Source organism: Pezoporus flaviventris, unplaced genomic scaffold (assembly GCF_033815535.1).
Source record: "Pezoporus flaviventris isolate CSIRO_AGI_PZ_B2104156 unplaced genomic scaffold, CSIRO_AGI_Pfla_v1 ptg000033l, whole genome shotgun sequence".
In the NCBI taxonomy this organism is placed as follows: Eukaryota; Metazoa; Chordata; class Aves; order Psittaciformes; family Psittacidae; genus Pezoporus; species Pezoporus flaviventris.
In genome coordinates, this window is record NW_026892581.1 from 810,943 (window position 1) to 823,704 (window position 12,762).

Sequence of the window (12,762 nt, forward strand, 5' to 3'; positions counted from 1 at the left end):
AGCAGATGCCACTGTTCATTCTGTGCTGTGTTGCTGCCAGCAGGGAGCAGGCTCTGGACGGATTCTATTCAAATGCTTTTCCTGTATGAGTGTTAGCAGTGAAAGCAACGATGGAGGCACCAATGTAAAGGGGATTGTGTGCTGAACAGGTCCAGCACCAGCTTTCAATCCTGGCTCTTCTGCTGTGGGAGCAGAGGCCAAACGTTCGTGCTGTACTCACTGTGCTGCTGGGCAGCTGAGCGACACCACCTGAGAATTTGGATTCAAATGGACTTTTAGGTATGAAGCCGAGGAGAGACTGCAATGATGGTGACCCCGTTGCAAAGCTGCTTGTGTGCTGAAGAAGCAGAGCACTAGCTTTCCCTGCTGCTCCTTCTGCCGTGTGAGCAGATGCCACTGTTCATTCTGTGCTGACTGTGTTGCTGCGCAGCAGAGAGCAGCCTCTGGACTGATTCCATTCAAATGCTTTTCCTGTATGAATGTGAGCAGTGAAAGCAACGATGGAGGCACCAATGTAAAGGTGATTGTGTGCTGAACAGGTCCAGCACCAGCTTTCAATCCTGGCTCTTCTGCTGTGGGAGCAGAGGCCAAACGTTCGTGCTGTACTAACTGTGCTGCTGGGCAGCTGAGAGACACCACCTGAGAATTTGGATTCAAATGGACTTTTAGGTATGAACCCGAGGAGAGACTGCAATGATGGTGACCCCGTTGCAAAGCTGCTTGTGTGCTGAAGAAGCAGAGCACTAGCTTTCCCTGCTGCTCCTTCTGCCGTGTGAGCAGATGCCACTCTTCATTCTGTGCTGACTGTGTTGCTGCGCAGCAGAGAGCAGCCTCTGGACTGATTCCATTCAAATGCTTTTCCTGTATGAATGTGAGCAGTGAAAGCAACGATGGAGGCACCAATGTAACAGGGATTGTGTGCTGAACAGGTCCAGCACCAGCTTTCAATCCTGGCTCTTCTGCTGTGGGAGCAGAGGCCAAACGTTCGTGCTGTACTAACTGTGCTGCTGGGCAGCTGAGAGACACCACCTGAGAATTTGGATTCAAATGGACTTTTAGGTATGAAGCCGAGGAGAGACTGCAATGATGGTGACCCCGTTGCAAAGCTGCTTGTGTGCTGAAGAAGCAGAGCACTAGCTTTCCCTGCTGCTCCTTCTGCCGTGTGAGCAGATGCCACTGTTCATTCTGTGCTGACTGTGTTGCTGCGCAGCAGAGAGCAGCCTCTGGACTGATTCCATTCAAATGCTTTTCCTGTATGAAAGTGAGCAGTGAAAGCAACGATGAATGCACCAATGTAAAAGGGATTGTGTGCTGAACAGGTCCAGCACCAGCTTTCAATCCTGGCTCTTCTGCTGTGGGAGCAGAGGCCAAACGTTCGTGCAGTACTAACTGTGCTGCTGGGCAGCTGAGCGACACCACCTGAGAATTCGGATTCAAAAGGACTTTTAGGTATGAAGCCGAGGAGAGACTGCAATGATGGTGACCCCGTTGCAAAGCTGCTTGTGTGCTGAAGAAGCAGAGCACTAGCTTTCCCTGCTGCTCCTTCTGCCGTGTGAGCAGATGCCACTGTTTGGTCTGTGCTGTGTTGCTGCCCGCAGGGAGCAGGCTCTGGACTGATTCTATTCAAATGCTTTTCCTGTACGAGTGTTAGCAGTGAAAGCAACGATGGATGCACCAATGTAAAGGGGATTTTGTGCTGAACAGGTCCAGCACCAGCTTTCAATCCTTGCTCTTCTGCTGTGGGAGCAGAGGCCAAACGTTCGTGCAGTACTCACTGTGCTGCTGGGCAGCTGAGACCGCTTGAGAATTTGGATTGAAATGGACTTTTAGGTAGGAAACCGAGGAGAGACTGCAATGATGGTGACCCCGTTGAAAAGCTGCTTGTGTGCTGAAGAAGCAGAGCACTAGCTTTCCCTGCTGCTCCTTCTGCCGTGTGAGCAGATGCCAATGCTCATTCTGTGCTGACTGTGTTGCTGCGCAGCAGAGCACAGCCTCTGGACTGATTCCATTCAAATGCTTTTCCTGTATGAAAGTGAGCAGTGAAAGCAACGATGAATGCACCAATGTAAAAGGGATTGTGTGCTGAACAGGTCCAGCACCAGCTTTCAATCCTGGCTCTTCTGCTGTGGGAGCAGAGGCCAAACGTTCGTGCTGTACTAACTGTGCTGCTGGGCAGCTGAGAGACACCACCTGAGAATTTGGATTCAAATGGACTTTTAGGTAGGAAACCGAGGAGAGACTGCAATGATGGTGACCCCGTTGCAAAGCTGCTTGTGTGCTGAAGAAGCAGAGCACTAGCTTTCCCTGCTGCTCTTCTGCCGTGTGAGCAGATGCCACTGTTCATTCTGTGCTGTGTTGCTGCCAGCAGGGAGCAGGCTCTGGACGGATTCTATTCAAATGCTTTACCTGTATGAGTGTTAGCAGTGAAAGCAACGATGGAGGCACCAATGTAAAGGGGATTGTGTGCTGAACAGGTCCAGCACCAGCTTTCAATCCTGGCTCTTCTGCTGTGGGAGCAGAGGCCAAACGTTCGTGCTGTACTAACTGTGCTGCTGGGCAGCTGAGAGACACCACCTGAGAATTTGGATTGAAATGGACTTTTAGGTATGAAACCGAGGAGAGACTGCAATGATGGTGACCCCGTTGCAAAGCTGCTTGTGTGCTGAAGAAGCAGAGCACTAGCTTTCCCTGCTGCTCCTTCTGCCGTGTGAGCAGATGCCACTGTTCATTCTGTGCTGACTGTGTTCCTGCGCAGCAGAGAGCAGCCTCTGGACTGATTCTATTCAAATGGTTTTCCTGTATGAAAGTGAGCAGTGAAAGCAACGATGAATGCACCAATGTAAAAGGGATTGTGTGCTGAACAGGTCCATCACCAGCTTTCAATCCTGGCTCTTCTGCTTTGGGAGCAGAGGCCAAACGTTCGTGCTGTACTAACTGTGCTGCTGGGCAGCTGAGACACCACCTGAGAATTTGGATTCAAATGGACTTCTAGGTAGGAAACCGAGGAGAGACTGCAATGATGGTGACCACGTTGCAAAGCTGCTTGTGTGCTGAAGAAGCAGAGCACTAGCTTTCCCTGCTGCTCCTTCTGCCGTGTGAGCAGATAACACTGTTCATTCTGTGCTGACTGTGTTGCTGCGCAGCAGAGAGCAGCCTCTGGACTGATTCTATTCAAATGCTTTTCCTGTACGAGTGTTAGCAGTGAAAGCAACGATGGATGCACCAATGTAAAGGGGATTGTGTGCTGAACAGGTCCAGCACCAGCTTTCAATCCTGGCTCTTCTGCTGTGGGAGCAGATGCCAAACGTTCGTGCAGTACTCACTGTGCTGCTGGGCAGCTGAGACCGCTTGAGAATTTGGATTGAAATGGACTTTTAGGTATGAAACCGAGGAGAGACTGCAATGATGGTGACCCCGTTGAAAAGCTGCTTGTGTGCTGAAGCAGAGCACTAGCTTTCCCTGCTGCTCCTTCTGCCGTGTGAGCAGATGCCACTGTTCATTCTGTGCTGACTGTGTTGCTGCGCAGCAGAGAGCAGCCTCTGGACTGATTCCATTCAAATGCTTTTCCTGTATGAAAGTGAGCAGTGAAAGCAACGATGAATGCACCAATGTAAAAGGGATTGTGTGCTGAACACGTCCATCACCAGCTTTCAATCCTGGCTCTTCTGCTGTGGGAGCAGAGGCCAAACGTTCGTGCTGTACTAACTGTGCTGCTGGGCAGCTGAGAGACACCACCTGAGAATTTGGATTCAAATGGACTTCTAGGTAGGAAACCGAGGAGAGACTGCAATGATGGTGACCACGTTGCAAAGCTGCTTGTGTGCTGAAGAAGCAGAGCACTAGCTTTCCCTGCTGCTCCTTCTGCCGTGTGAGCAGATAACACTGTTCATTCTGTGCTGACTGTGTTGCTGCGCAGCAGAGAGCAGCCTCAGGACTGATTCTATTCAAATGCTTTTCCTGTACGAGTGTTAGCAGTGAAAGCAACGATGGATGCACAAATGTAAAGGGGATTGTGTGCTGAACAGGTCCAGCACCAGCTTTCAATCCTTGCTCTTCTGCTGTGGGAGCAGATGCCAAACGTTCGTGCAGTACTCACTGTGCTGCTGGGCAGCTGAGACCGCTTGAGAATTTGGATTGAAATGGACTTTTAGGTATGAAACCGAGGAGAGACTGCAATGATGGTGGCCCCGTTGAAAAGCTGCTTGTGTGCTGAAGCAGAGCACTAGCTTTCCCTGCTGCTCCTTCTGCCGTGTGAGCAGATGCCACTGTTCATTCTGTGCTGTGTTGCTGCCAGAAGGGAGCAGGCTCTGGACGGATTCTATTCAAATGCTTTACCTGTATGAGTGTTAGCAGTGAAAGCAACGATGGAGGCACCAATGTAAAGGGGATTGTGTGCTGAACAGGTCCAGCACCAGCTTTCAATCCTGGCTCTTCTGCTGTGGGAGCAGAGGCCAAACGTTCGTGCTGTACTCACTGTGCTGCTGGGCAGCTGAGCGACACCACCTGAGAATTTGGATTCAAATGGACTTTTAGGTATGAAGCCGAGGAGAGACTGCAATGATGGTGACCCCGTTGCAAAGCTGCTTGTGTGCTGAAGAAGCAGAGCACTAGCTTTCCCTGCTGCTCCTTCTGCCGTGTGAGCAGATGCCACTGTTCATTCTGTGCTGACTGTGTTGCTGCGCAGCAGAGAGCAGCCTCTGGACTGATTCCATTCAAATGCTTTTCCTGTATGAATGTGAGCAGTGAAAGCAACGATGGAGGCACCAATGTAAAGGTGATTGTGTGCTGAACAGGTCCAGCACCAGCTTTCAATCCTGGCTCTTCTGCTGTGGGAGCAGAGGCCAAACGTTCGTGCTGTACTAACTGTGCTGCTGGGCAGCTGAGAGACACCACCTGAGAATTTGGATTCAAATGGACTTTTAGGTAGGAAACCGAGGAGAGACTGCAATGATGGTGACCCCGTTGTAAAGCTGCTTGTGTGCTGAAGAAGCAGAGCACTAGCTTTCCCTGCTGCTCCTTCTGCCGTGTGAGCAGATGCCACTGTTCATTCTGTGCTGACTGTGTTCCTGCGCAGCAGAGAGCAGCCTCTGGACTGATTCTATTCAAATGCATTTCCTGTATGAAAGTGAGCAGTGAAAGCAACGATGAATGCACCAATGTAAAAGGGATTGTGTGCTGAACAGGTCCATCACCAGCTTTCAATCCTGGCTCTTCTGCTGTGGGAGCAGAGGCCAAACGTTCGTGCTGTACTAACTGTGCTGCTGGGCAGCTGAGAGACACCACCTGAGAATTTGGATTCAAATGGACTTCTAGGTAGGAAACCGAGGAGAGACTGCAATGATGGTGACCACGTTGCAAAGCTGCTTGTGTGCTGAAGAAGCAGAGCACTAGCTTTCCCTGCTGCTCCTTCTGCCGTGTGAGCAGATGCCACTGTTCATTCTGTGCTGACTGTGTTGCTGCGCAGCAGAGAGCAGCCTCAGGACTGATTCTATTCAAATGCTTTTCCTGTACGAGTGTTAGCAGTGAAAGCAACGATGGATGCACCAATGTAAAGGGGATTGTGTGCTGAACAGGTCCAGCACCAGCTTTCAATCCTTGCTCTTCTGCTGTGGGAGCAGATGCCAAACGTTCGTGCAGTACTCACTGTGCTGCTGGGCAGCTGAGACCGCTTGAGAATTTGGATTGAAATGGACTTTTAGGTATGAAACCGAGGAGAGACTGCAATGATGGTGACCCCGTTGAAAAGCTGCTTGTGTGCTGAAGCAGAGCACTAGCTTTCCCTGCTGCTCCTTCTGCCGTGTGAGCAGATGCCACTGTTCATTCTGTGCTGACTGTGTTGCTGCGCAGCAGAGAGCAGGCTCTGGACTGATTCCATTCAAATGCTTTTCCTGTATGAAAGTGAGCAGTGAAAGCAACGATGGAGGCACCAATGTAAAAGGGATTGTGTGTTGAACAGGTCCAGCACCAGCTTTCAATCCTGGCTCTTCTGCTGTGGGAGCAGAGGCCAAACGTTCGTGCTGTACTAACTGTGCTGCTGGGCAGCTGAGAGACACCACCTGAGAATTTGGATTCAAATGGACTTTTAGGTATGAACCCGAGGAGAGACTGCAATGATGGTGACCCCGTTGCAAAGCTGCTTGTGTGCTGAAGAAGCAGAGCACTAGCTTTCCCTGCTGCTCCTTCTGCCGTTTGAGCAGATGCCAATGCTCATTCTGTGCTGACTGTGTTGCTGCGCAGCAGAGAGCAGCCTCTGGACTGATTCCATTCAAATGCTTTTCCTGTATGAAAGTGAGCAGTGAAAGCAACGATGAATGCACCAATGTAAAAGGGATTGTGTGCTGAACAGGTCCAGCACCAGCTTTCAATCCTGGCTCTTCTGCTGTGGGAGCAGAGGCCAAACGTTCGTGCTGTACTAACTGTGCTGCTGGGCAGCTGAGAGACACCACCTGAGAATTTATATTCAAATGGACTTTTAGGTATGAAACCGAGGAGAGACTGCAATGATGGTGACCCCGTTGCAAAGCTGATTGTGTGCTGAAGAAGCAGAGCACTAGCTTTCCCTGCTGCTCTTCTGCCGTGTGAGCAGATGCCACTGTTCATTCTGTGCTGTGTTGCTGCCAGCAGGGAGCAGGCTCTGGACGGATTCTATTCAAATGCTTTACCTGTATGAGTGTTAGCAGTGAAAGCAACGATGGAGGCACCAATGTAAAGGGGATTGTGTGCTGAACAGGTCCAGCACCAGCTTTCAATCCTTGCTCTTCTGCTGTGGGAGCAGAGGCCAAACGTTCGTGCTGTACTCACTGTGCTGCTGGGCAGCTGAGCGACACCACCTGAGAATTTGGATTCAAATGGACTTTTAGGTATGAAGCCGAGGAGAGACTGCAATGATGGTGACCCCGTTGCAAAGCTGCTTGTGTGCTGAAGAAGCAGAGCACTAGCTTTCCCTGCTGCTCCTTCTGCCGTGTGAGCAGATGCCACTGTTCATTCTGTGCTGACTGTGTTGCTGCGCAGCAGAGAGCAGCCTCTGGACTGATTCCATTCAAATGCTTTTCCTGTATGAATGTGAGCAGTGAAAGCAACGATGGAGGCGCCAATGTAAAGGTGATTGTGTGCTGAACATTTCCAGCACCAGCTTTCAATCCTGGCTCTTCTGCTGTGGGAGCAGAGGCCAAACGTTCGTGCTGTACTAACTGTGCTGCTGGGCAGCTGAGAGACACCACCTGAGAATTTGGATTCAAATGGACTTTTAGGTAGGAAACCGAGGAGAGACTGCAATGATGGTGACACCGTTGTAAAGCTGCTTGTGTGCTGAAGAAGCAGAGCACTAGCTTTCCCTGCTGCTCCTTCTGCCGTGTGAGCAGATGCCACTGTTCATTCTGTGCTGACTGTGTTCCTGCGCAGCAGAGAGCAGCCTCTGGACTGATTCCATTCAAATGCTTTTCCTGTATGAAAGTGAGCAGTGAAAGCAACGATGAATGCACCAATGTAAAAGGGATTGTGTGCTGAACAGGTCCATCACCAGCTTTCAATCCTGGCTCTTCTGCTGTGGGAGCAGAGGCCAAACGTTCGTGCTGTACTAACTGTGCTGCTGGGCAGCTGAGAGACACCACCTGAGAATTTGGATTCAAATGGACTTCTAGGTAGGAAACCGAGGAGAGACTGCAATGATGGTGACCCCGTTGCAAAGCTGCTTGTGTGCTGAAGAAGCAGAGCACTAGCTTTCCCTGCTGCTCCTTCTGCCGTGTGAGCAGATGCCACTGTTCATTCTGTGCTGACTGTGTTGCTGCGCAGCAGAGAGCAGCCTCAGGACTGATTCTATTCAAATGCTTTTCCTGTACGAGTGTTAGCAGTGAAAGCAACGATGGATGCACAAATGTAAAGGGGATTGTGTGCTGAACAGGTCCAGCACCAGCTTTCAATCCTTGCTCTTCTGCTGTGGGAGCAGATGCCAAACGTTCGTGCAGTACTCACTGTGCTGCTGGGCAGCTGAGACCGCTTGAGAATTTGGATTGAAATGGACTTTTAGGTATGAAACCGAGGAGAGACTGCAATGATGGTGGCCCCGTTGAAAAGCTGCTTGTGTGCTGAAGCAGAGCACTAGCTTTCCCTGCTGCTCCTTCTGCCGTGTGAGCAGATGCCACTCTTCATTCTGTGCTGACAGTGTTGCTGCGCAGCAGAGAGCAGCCTCTGGACTGATTCCATTCAAATCCTTTTCCTGTATGAAAGTGAGCAGTGAAAGCAACGATGAATGCACCAATGTAAAAGGGATTGTGTGCTGAACAGGTCCAGCACCAGCTTTCAATCCTGGCTCTTCTGCTGTGGGAGCAGAGGCCAAACGTTCGTGCTGTACTCACTGTGCTGCTGGGCAGCTGAGCGACACCACCTGAGAATTTGGATTCAAATGGACTTTTAGGTATGAAGCCGAGGAGAGACTGCAATGATGGTGACCCCGTTGCAAAGCTGCTTGTGTGCTGAAGAAGCAGAGCACTAGCTTTCCCTGCTGCTCCTTCTGCCGTGTGAGCAGATGCCACTGTTCATTCTGTGCTGACTGTGTTGCTGCGCAGCAGAGAGCAGGCTCTGGACTGATTCCATTCAAATGCTTTTCCTGTATGAATGTGAGCAGTGAAAGCAACGATGGAGGCACCAATGTAAAGGTGATTGTGTGCTGAACATTTCCAGCACCAGCTTTCAATCCTGGCTCTTCTGCTGTGGGAGCAGAGGCCAAACGTTCGTGCTGTACTAACTGTGCTGCTGGGCAGCTGAGAGACACCACCTGAGAATTTGGATTCAAATGGACTTTTAGGTAGGAACCCGAGGAGAGACTGCAATGATGGTGACCCCGTTGCAAAGCTGCTTGTGTGCTGAAGAAGCAGAGCACTAGCTTTCCCTGCTGCTCTTCTGCCGTGTGAGCAGATGCCACTGTTCATTCTGTCCTGTGTTGCTGCCAGCAGGGAGCAGGCTCTGGACGGATTCTATTCAAATGCTTTACCTGTATGAGTGTTAGCAGTGAAAGCAACGATGGAGGCACCAATGTAAAGGGGATTGTGTGCTGAACAGGTCCAGCACCAGCTTTCAATCCTGGCTCTTCTGCTGTGGGAGCAGAGGCCAAACGTTCGTGCAGTACTAACTGTGCTGCTGGGCAGCTGAGCGACACCACCTGAGAATTCGGATTCAAAAGGACTTTTAGGTATGAAGCCGAGGAGAGACTGCAATGATGGTGACCCCGTTGCAAAGCTGCTTGTGTGCTGAAGAAGCAGAGGACTAGCTTTCCCTGCTGCTCCTTCTGCCCTGTGAGCAGATGCCACTGTTCAGTCTTTGCTGTGTTGCTGCCAGCAGGGAGCAGGCTCTGGACTGATTCTATTCAAATGCTTTTCCTGTACGAGTGTTAGCAGTGAAAGCAACGATGGATGCACCAATGTAAAGGTGATTGTGTGCTGAACAGGTCCAGCACCAGCTTTCAATCCTGGCTCTTCTGCTGTGGGAGCAGAGGCCAAACGTTCGTGCTGTACTCACTGTGCTGCTGGGCAGCTGAGAGACACCACCTGAGAATTTGGATTCAATTGGACTTTTAGGTAGGAAACCGAGGAGAGACTGCAATGATGGTGACCCCGTTGCAAAGCTGCTTGTGTGCTGAAGAAGCAGAGCACTAGCTTTCCCTGCTGGTCCTTCTGCCGTGTGAGCAGATGCCACTGTTCATTCTGTGCTGACTGTGTTGCTGTGCAGCAGAGAGCAGCCTCTGGACTGATTCCATTCAAATGCTTTTCCTGTATGAAAGTGAGCAGTGAAAGCAACGTTGGAGGCACCAATGTAAAGGGGATTGTGTGCTGAACAGGTCCAGCACCAGCTTTCAATCTTTGCTCTTCTGCTGTGGGAGCAGATGCGAAACGTTCGTGCAGTACTCACTGTGCTGCTGGGCAGCTGAGACCGCTTGAGAATTTGGATTCAAATGGACTTTTAGGTATGAAACCGAGGAGAGACTGCAATGATGGTGACCCCGTTGAAAAGCTGCTTGTGTGCTGAAGAAGCAGAGCACTAGCTTTCCCTGCTGCTCCTTCTGCCGTGTGAGCAGATGCCACTGTTCATTCTGTGCTGACTGTGTTGCTGCGCAGCAGAGAGCAGGCTTTGGACTGATTCCATTCAAATGCTTTTCCTGTATGAAAGTGAGCAGTGAAAGCAACGATGGAGGCACCAATGTAAAAGGGATTGTGTGTTGAACAGGTCCAGAACCAGCTTTCAATCCTGGCTCTTCTGCTGTGGGAGCAGAGGCCAAACGTTCGTGCTGTACTAACTGTGCTGCTGGGCAGCTGAGCGACACCACCTGAGAATTTGGATTCAAATGGACTTTTAGGTATGAAACCGAGGAGAGACTGCAATGATGGTGACCCCGTTGCAAAGCTGCTTGTGTGCTGAAGAAGCAGAGCACTAGCTTTCCCTGCTGCTCCTTCTGCCGTGTGAGCAGATGCCACTGTTCATTCTGTGCTGACTGTGTTGCTGCGCAGCAGAGAGCAGCCTCAGGACTGATTCTATTCAAATGCTTTTGCTGTACGAGTGTTAGCAGTGAAAGCAACGATGGATGCACCAATGTAAAGGGGATTGTGTGCTGAACAGGTCCAGCACCAGCTTTCAATCCTGGCTCTTCTGCTGTGGGAGCAGATGCCAAACGTTCGTGCAGTACTCACTGTGCTGCTGGGCAGCTGAGACCGCTTGAGAATTTGGATTGAAATGGACTTTTAGGTATGAAACCGAGGAGAGACTGCAATGATGGTGACCCCGTTGCAAAGCTGCTTGTGTGCTGAAGAAGCAGAGCACTAGCTTTCCCTGCTGCTCCTTCTGCCGTGTGAGCAGATGCCACTCTTCATTCTGTGCTGACTGTGTTGCTGCGCAGCAGAGAGCAGGCTCTGGACTGATTCCATTCAAATGCTTTTCCTGTATGAATGTCAGCAGTGAAAGCAACGATGGAGGCACCAATGTAAAGGTGATTGTGTGCTGAACAGGTCCAGCACCAGCTTTCAATCCTGGCTCTTCTGCTGTGGGAGCAGAGGCCAAACGTTCGTGCTGTACTAACTGTGCTGCTGGGCAGCTGAGAGACACCACCTGAGAATTCGGATTCAAAAGGACTTTTAGGTATGAAGCCGAGGAGAGACTGCAATGATGGTGACCCCGTTGCAAAGCTGCTTGTGTGCTGAAGAAGCAGAGCACTAGCTTTCCCTGCTGCTCCTTCTGCCGTGTGAGCAGATGCCACTCTTCATTCTGTGCTGACAGTGTTGCTGCGCAGCAGAGAGCAGCCTCTGGACTGATTCCATTCAAATCCTTTTCCTGTATGAAAGTGAGCAGTGAAAGCAACGATGAATGCACCAATGTAAAAGGGATTGTGTGCTGAACAGGTCCAGCACCAGCTTTCAATCCTGGCTCTTCTGCTGTGGGAGCAGAGGCCAAACGTTCGTGCTGTACTAACTGTGCTGCTGGGCAGCTGAGAGACACCACCTGAGAATTTGGATTCAAATGGACTTTTAGGTATGAACCCGAGGAGAGACTGCAATGATGGTGACCCCGTTGCAAAGCTGCTTGTGTGCTGAAGAAGCAGAGCACTAGCTTTCCCTGCTGCTCCTTCTGCCGTGTGAGCAGATGCCAATGCTCATTCTGTGCTGACTGTGTTGCTGCGCAGCAGAGCGCAGCCTCTGGACTGATTCCATTCAAATGCTTTTCCTGTATGAAAGTGAGCAGTGAAAGCAACGATGAATGCACCAATGTAAAAGGGATTGTGTGCTGAACAGGTCCAGCACCAGCTTTCAATCCTGGCTCTTCTGCTGTGGGAGCAGAGGCCAAACGTTCGTGCTGTACTAACTGTGCTGCTGGGCAGCTGAGAGACACCACCTGAGAATTTGGATTCAAATGGACTTTTAGGTATGAAACCGAGGAGAGACTGCAATGATGGTGGCCCCGTTGAAAAGCTGCTTGTGTGCTGAAGCAGAGCACTAGCTTTCCCTGCTGCTCCTTCTGCCGTGTGAGCAGATGCCACTGTTCATTCTGTGCTGTGTTGCTGCCAGCAGGGAGCAGGCTCTGGACGGATTCTATTCAAATGCTTTACCTGTATGAGTGTTAGCAGTGAAAGCAACGATGGAGGCACCAATGTAAAGGGGATTGTGTGCTGAACAGGTCCAGCACCAGCTTTCAATCCTGGCTCTTCTGCTGTGGGAGCAGAGGCCAAACGTTCGTGCTGTACTCACTGTGCTGCTGGGCAGCTGACAGACACCACCTGAGAATTTGGATTCAAATGGACTTTTAGGTATGAACCCGAGGAGAGACTGCAATGATGGTGACCCCGTTGCAAAGCTGCTTGTGTGCTGAAGAAGCAGAGCACTAGCTTTCCCTGCTGCTCCTTCTGCCGTGTGAGCAGATGCCACTGTTCATTCTGTGCTGTGTTGCTGCGCAGCAGAGAGCAGCCTCTGGACTGATTCCATTCAAATGCTTTTCCTGTATGAATGTGAGCAGTGAAAGCAACGATGGAGGCACCAATGTAAAGGTGATTGTGTGCTGAACAGGTCCAGCACCAGCTTTCAATCCTGGCTCTTCTGCTGTGGGAGCAGAGGCCAAACGTTCGTGCTGTACTAACTGTGCTGCTGGGCAGCTGAGCGATACCACCTGAGAATTCGGATTCAAAAGGACTTTTAGGTATGAAGCCGAGGAGAGACTGCAATGATGGTGACCCCGTTGCAAAGCTGCTTGTGTGCTGAAGAAGCAGAGAACTAGCTTTCCCTGCTG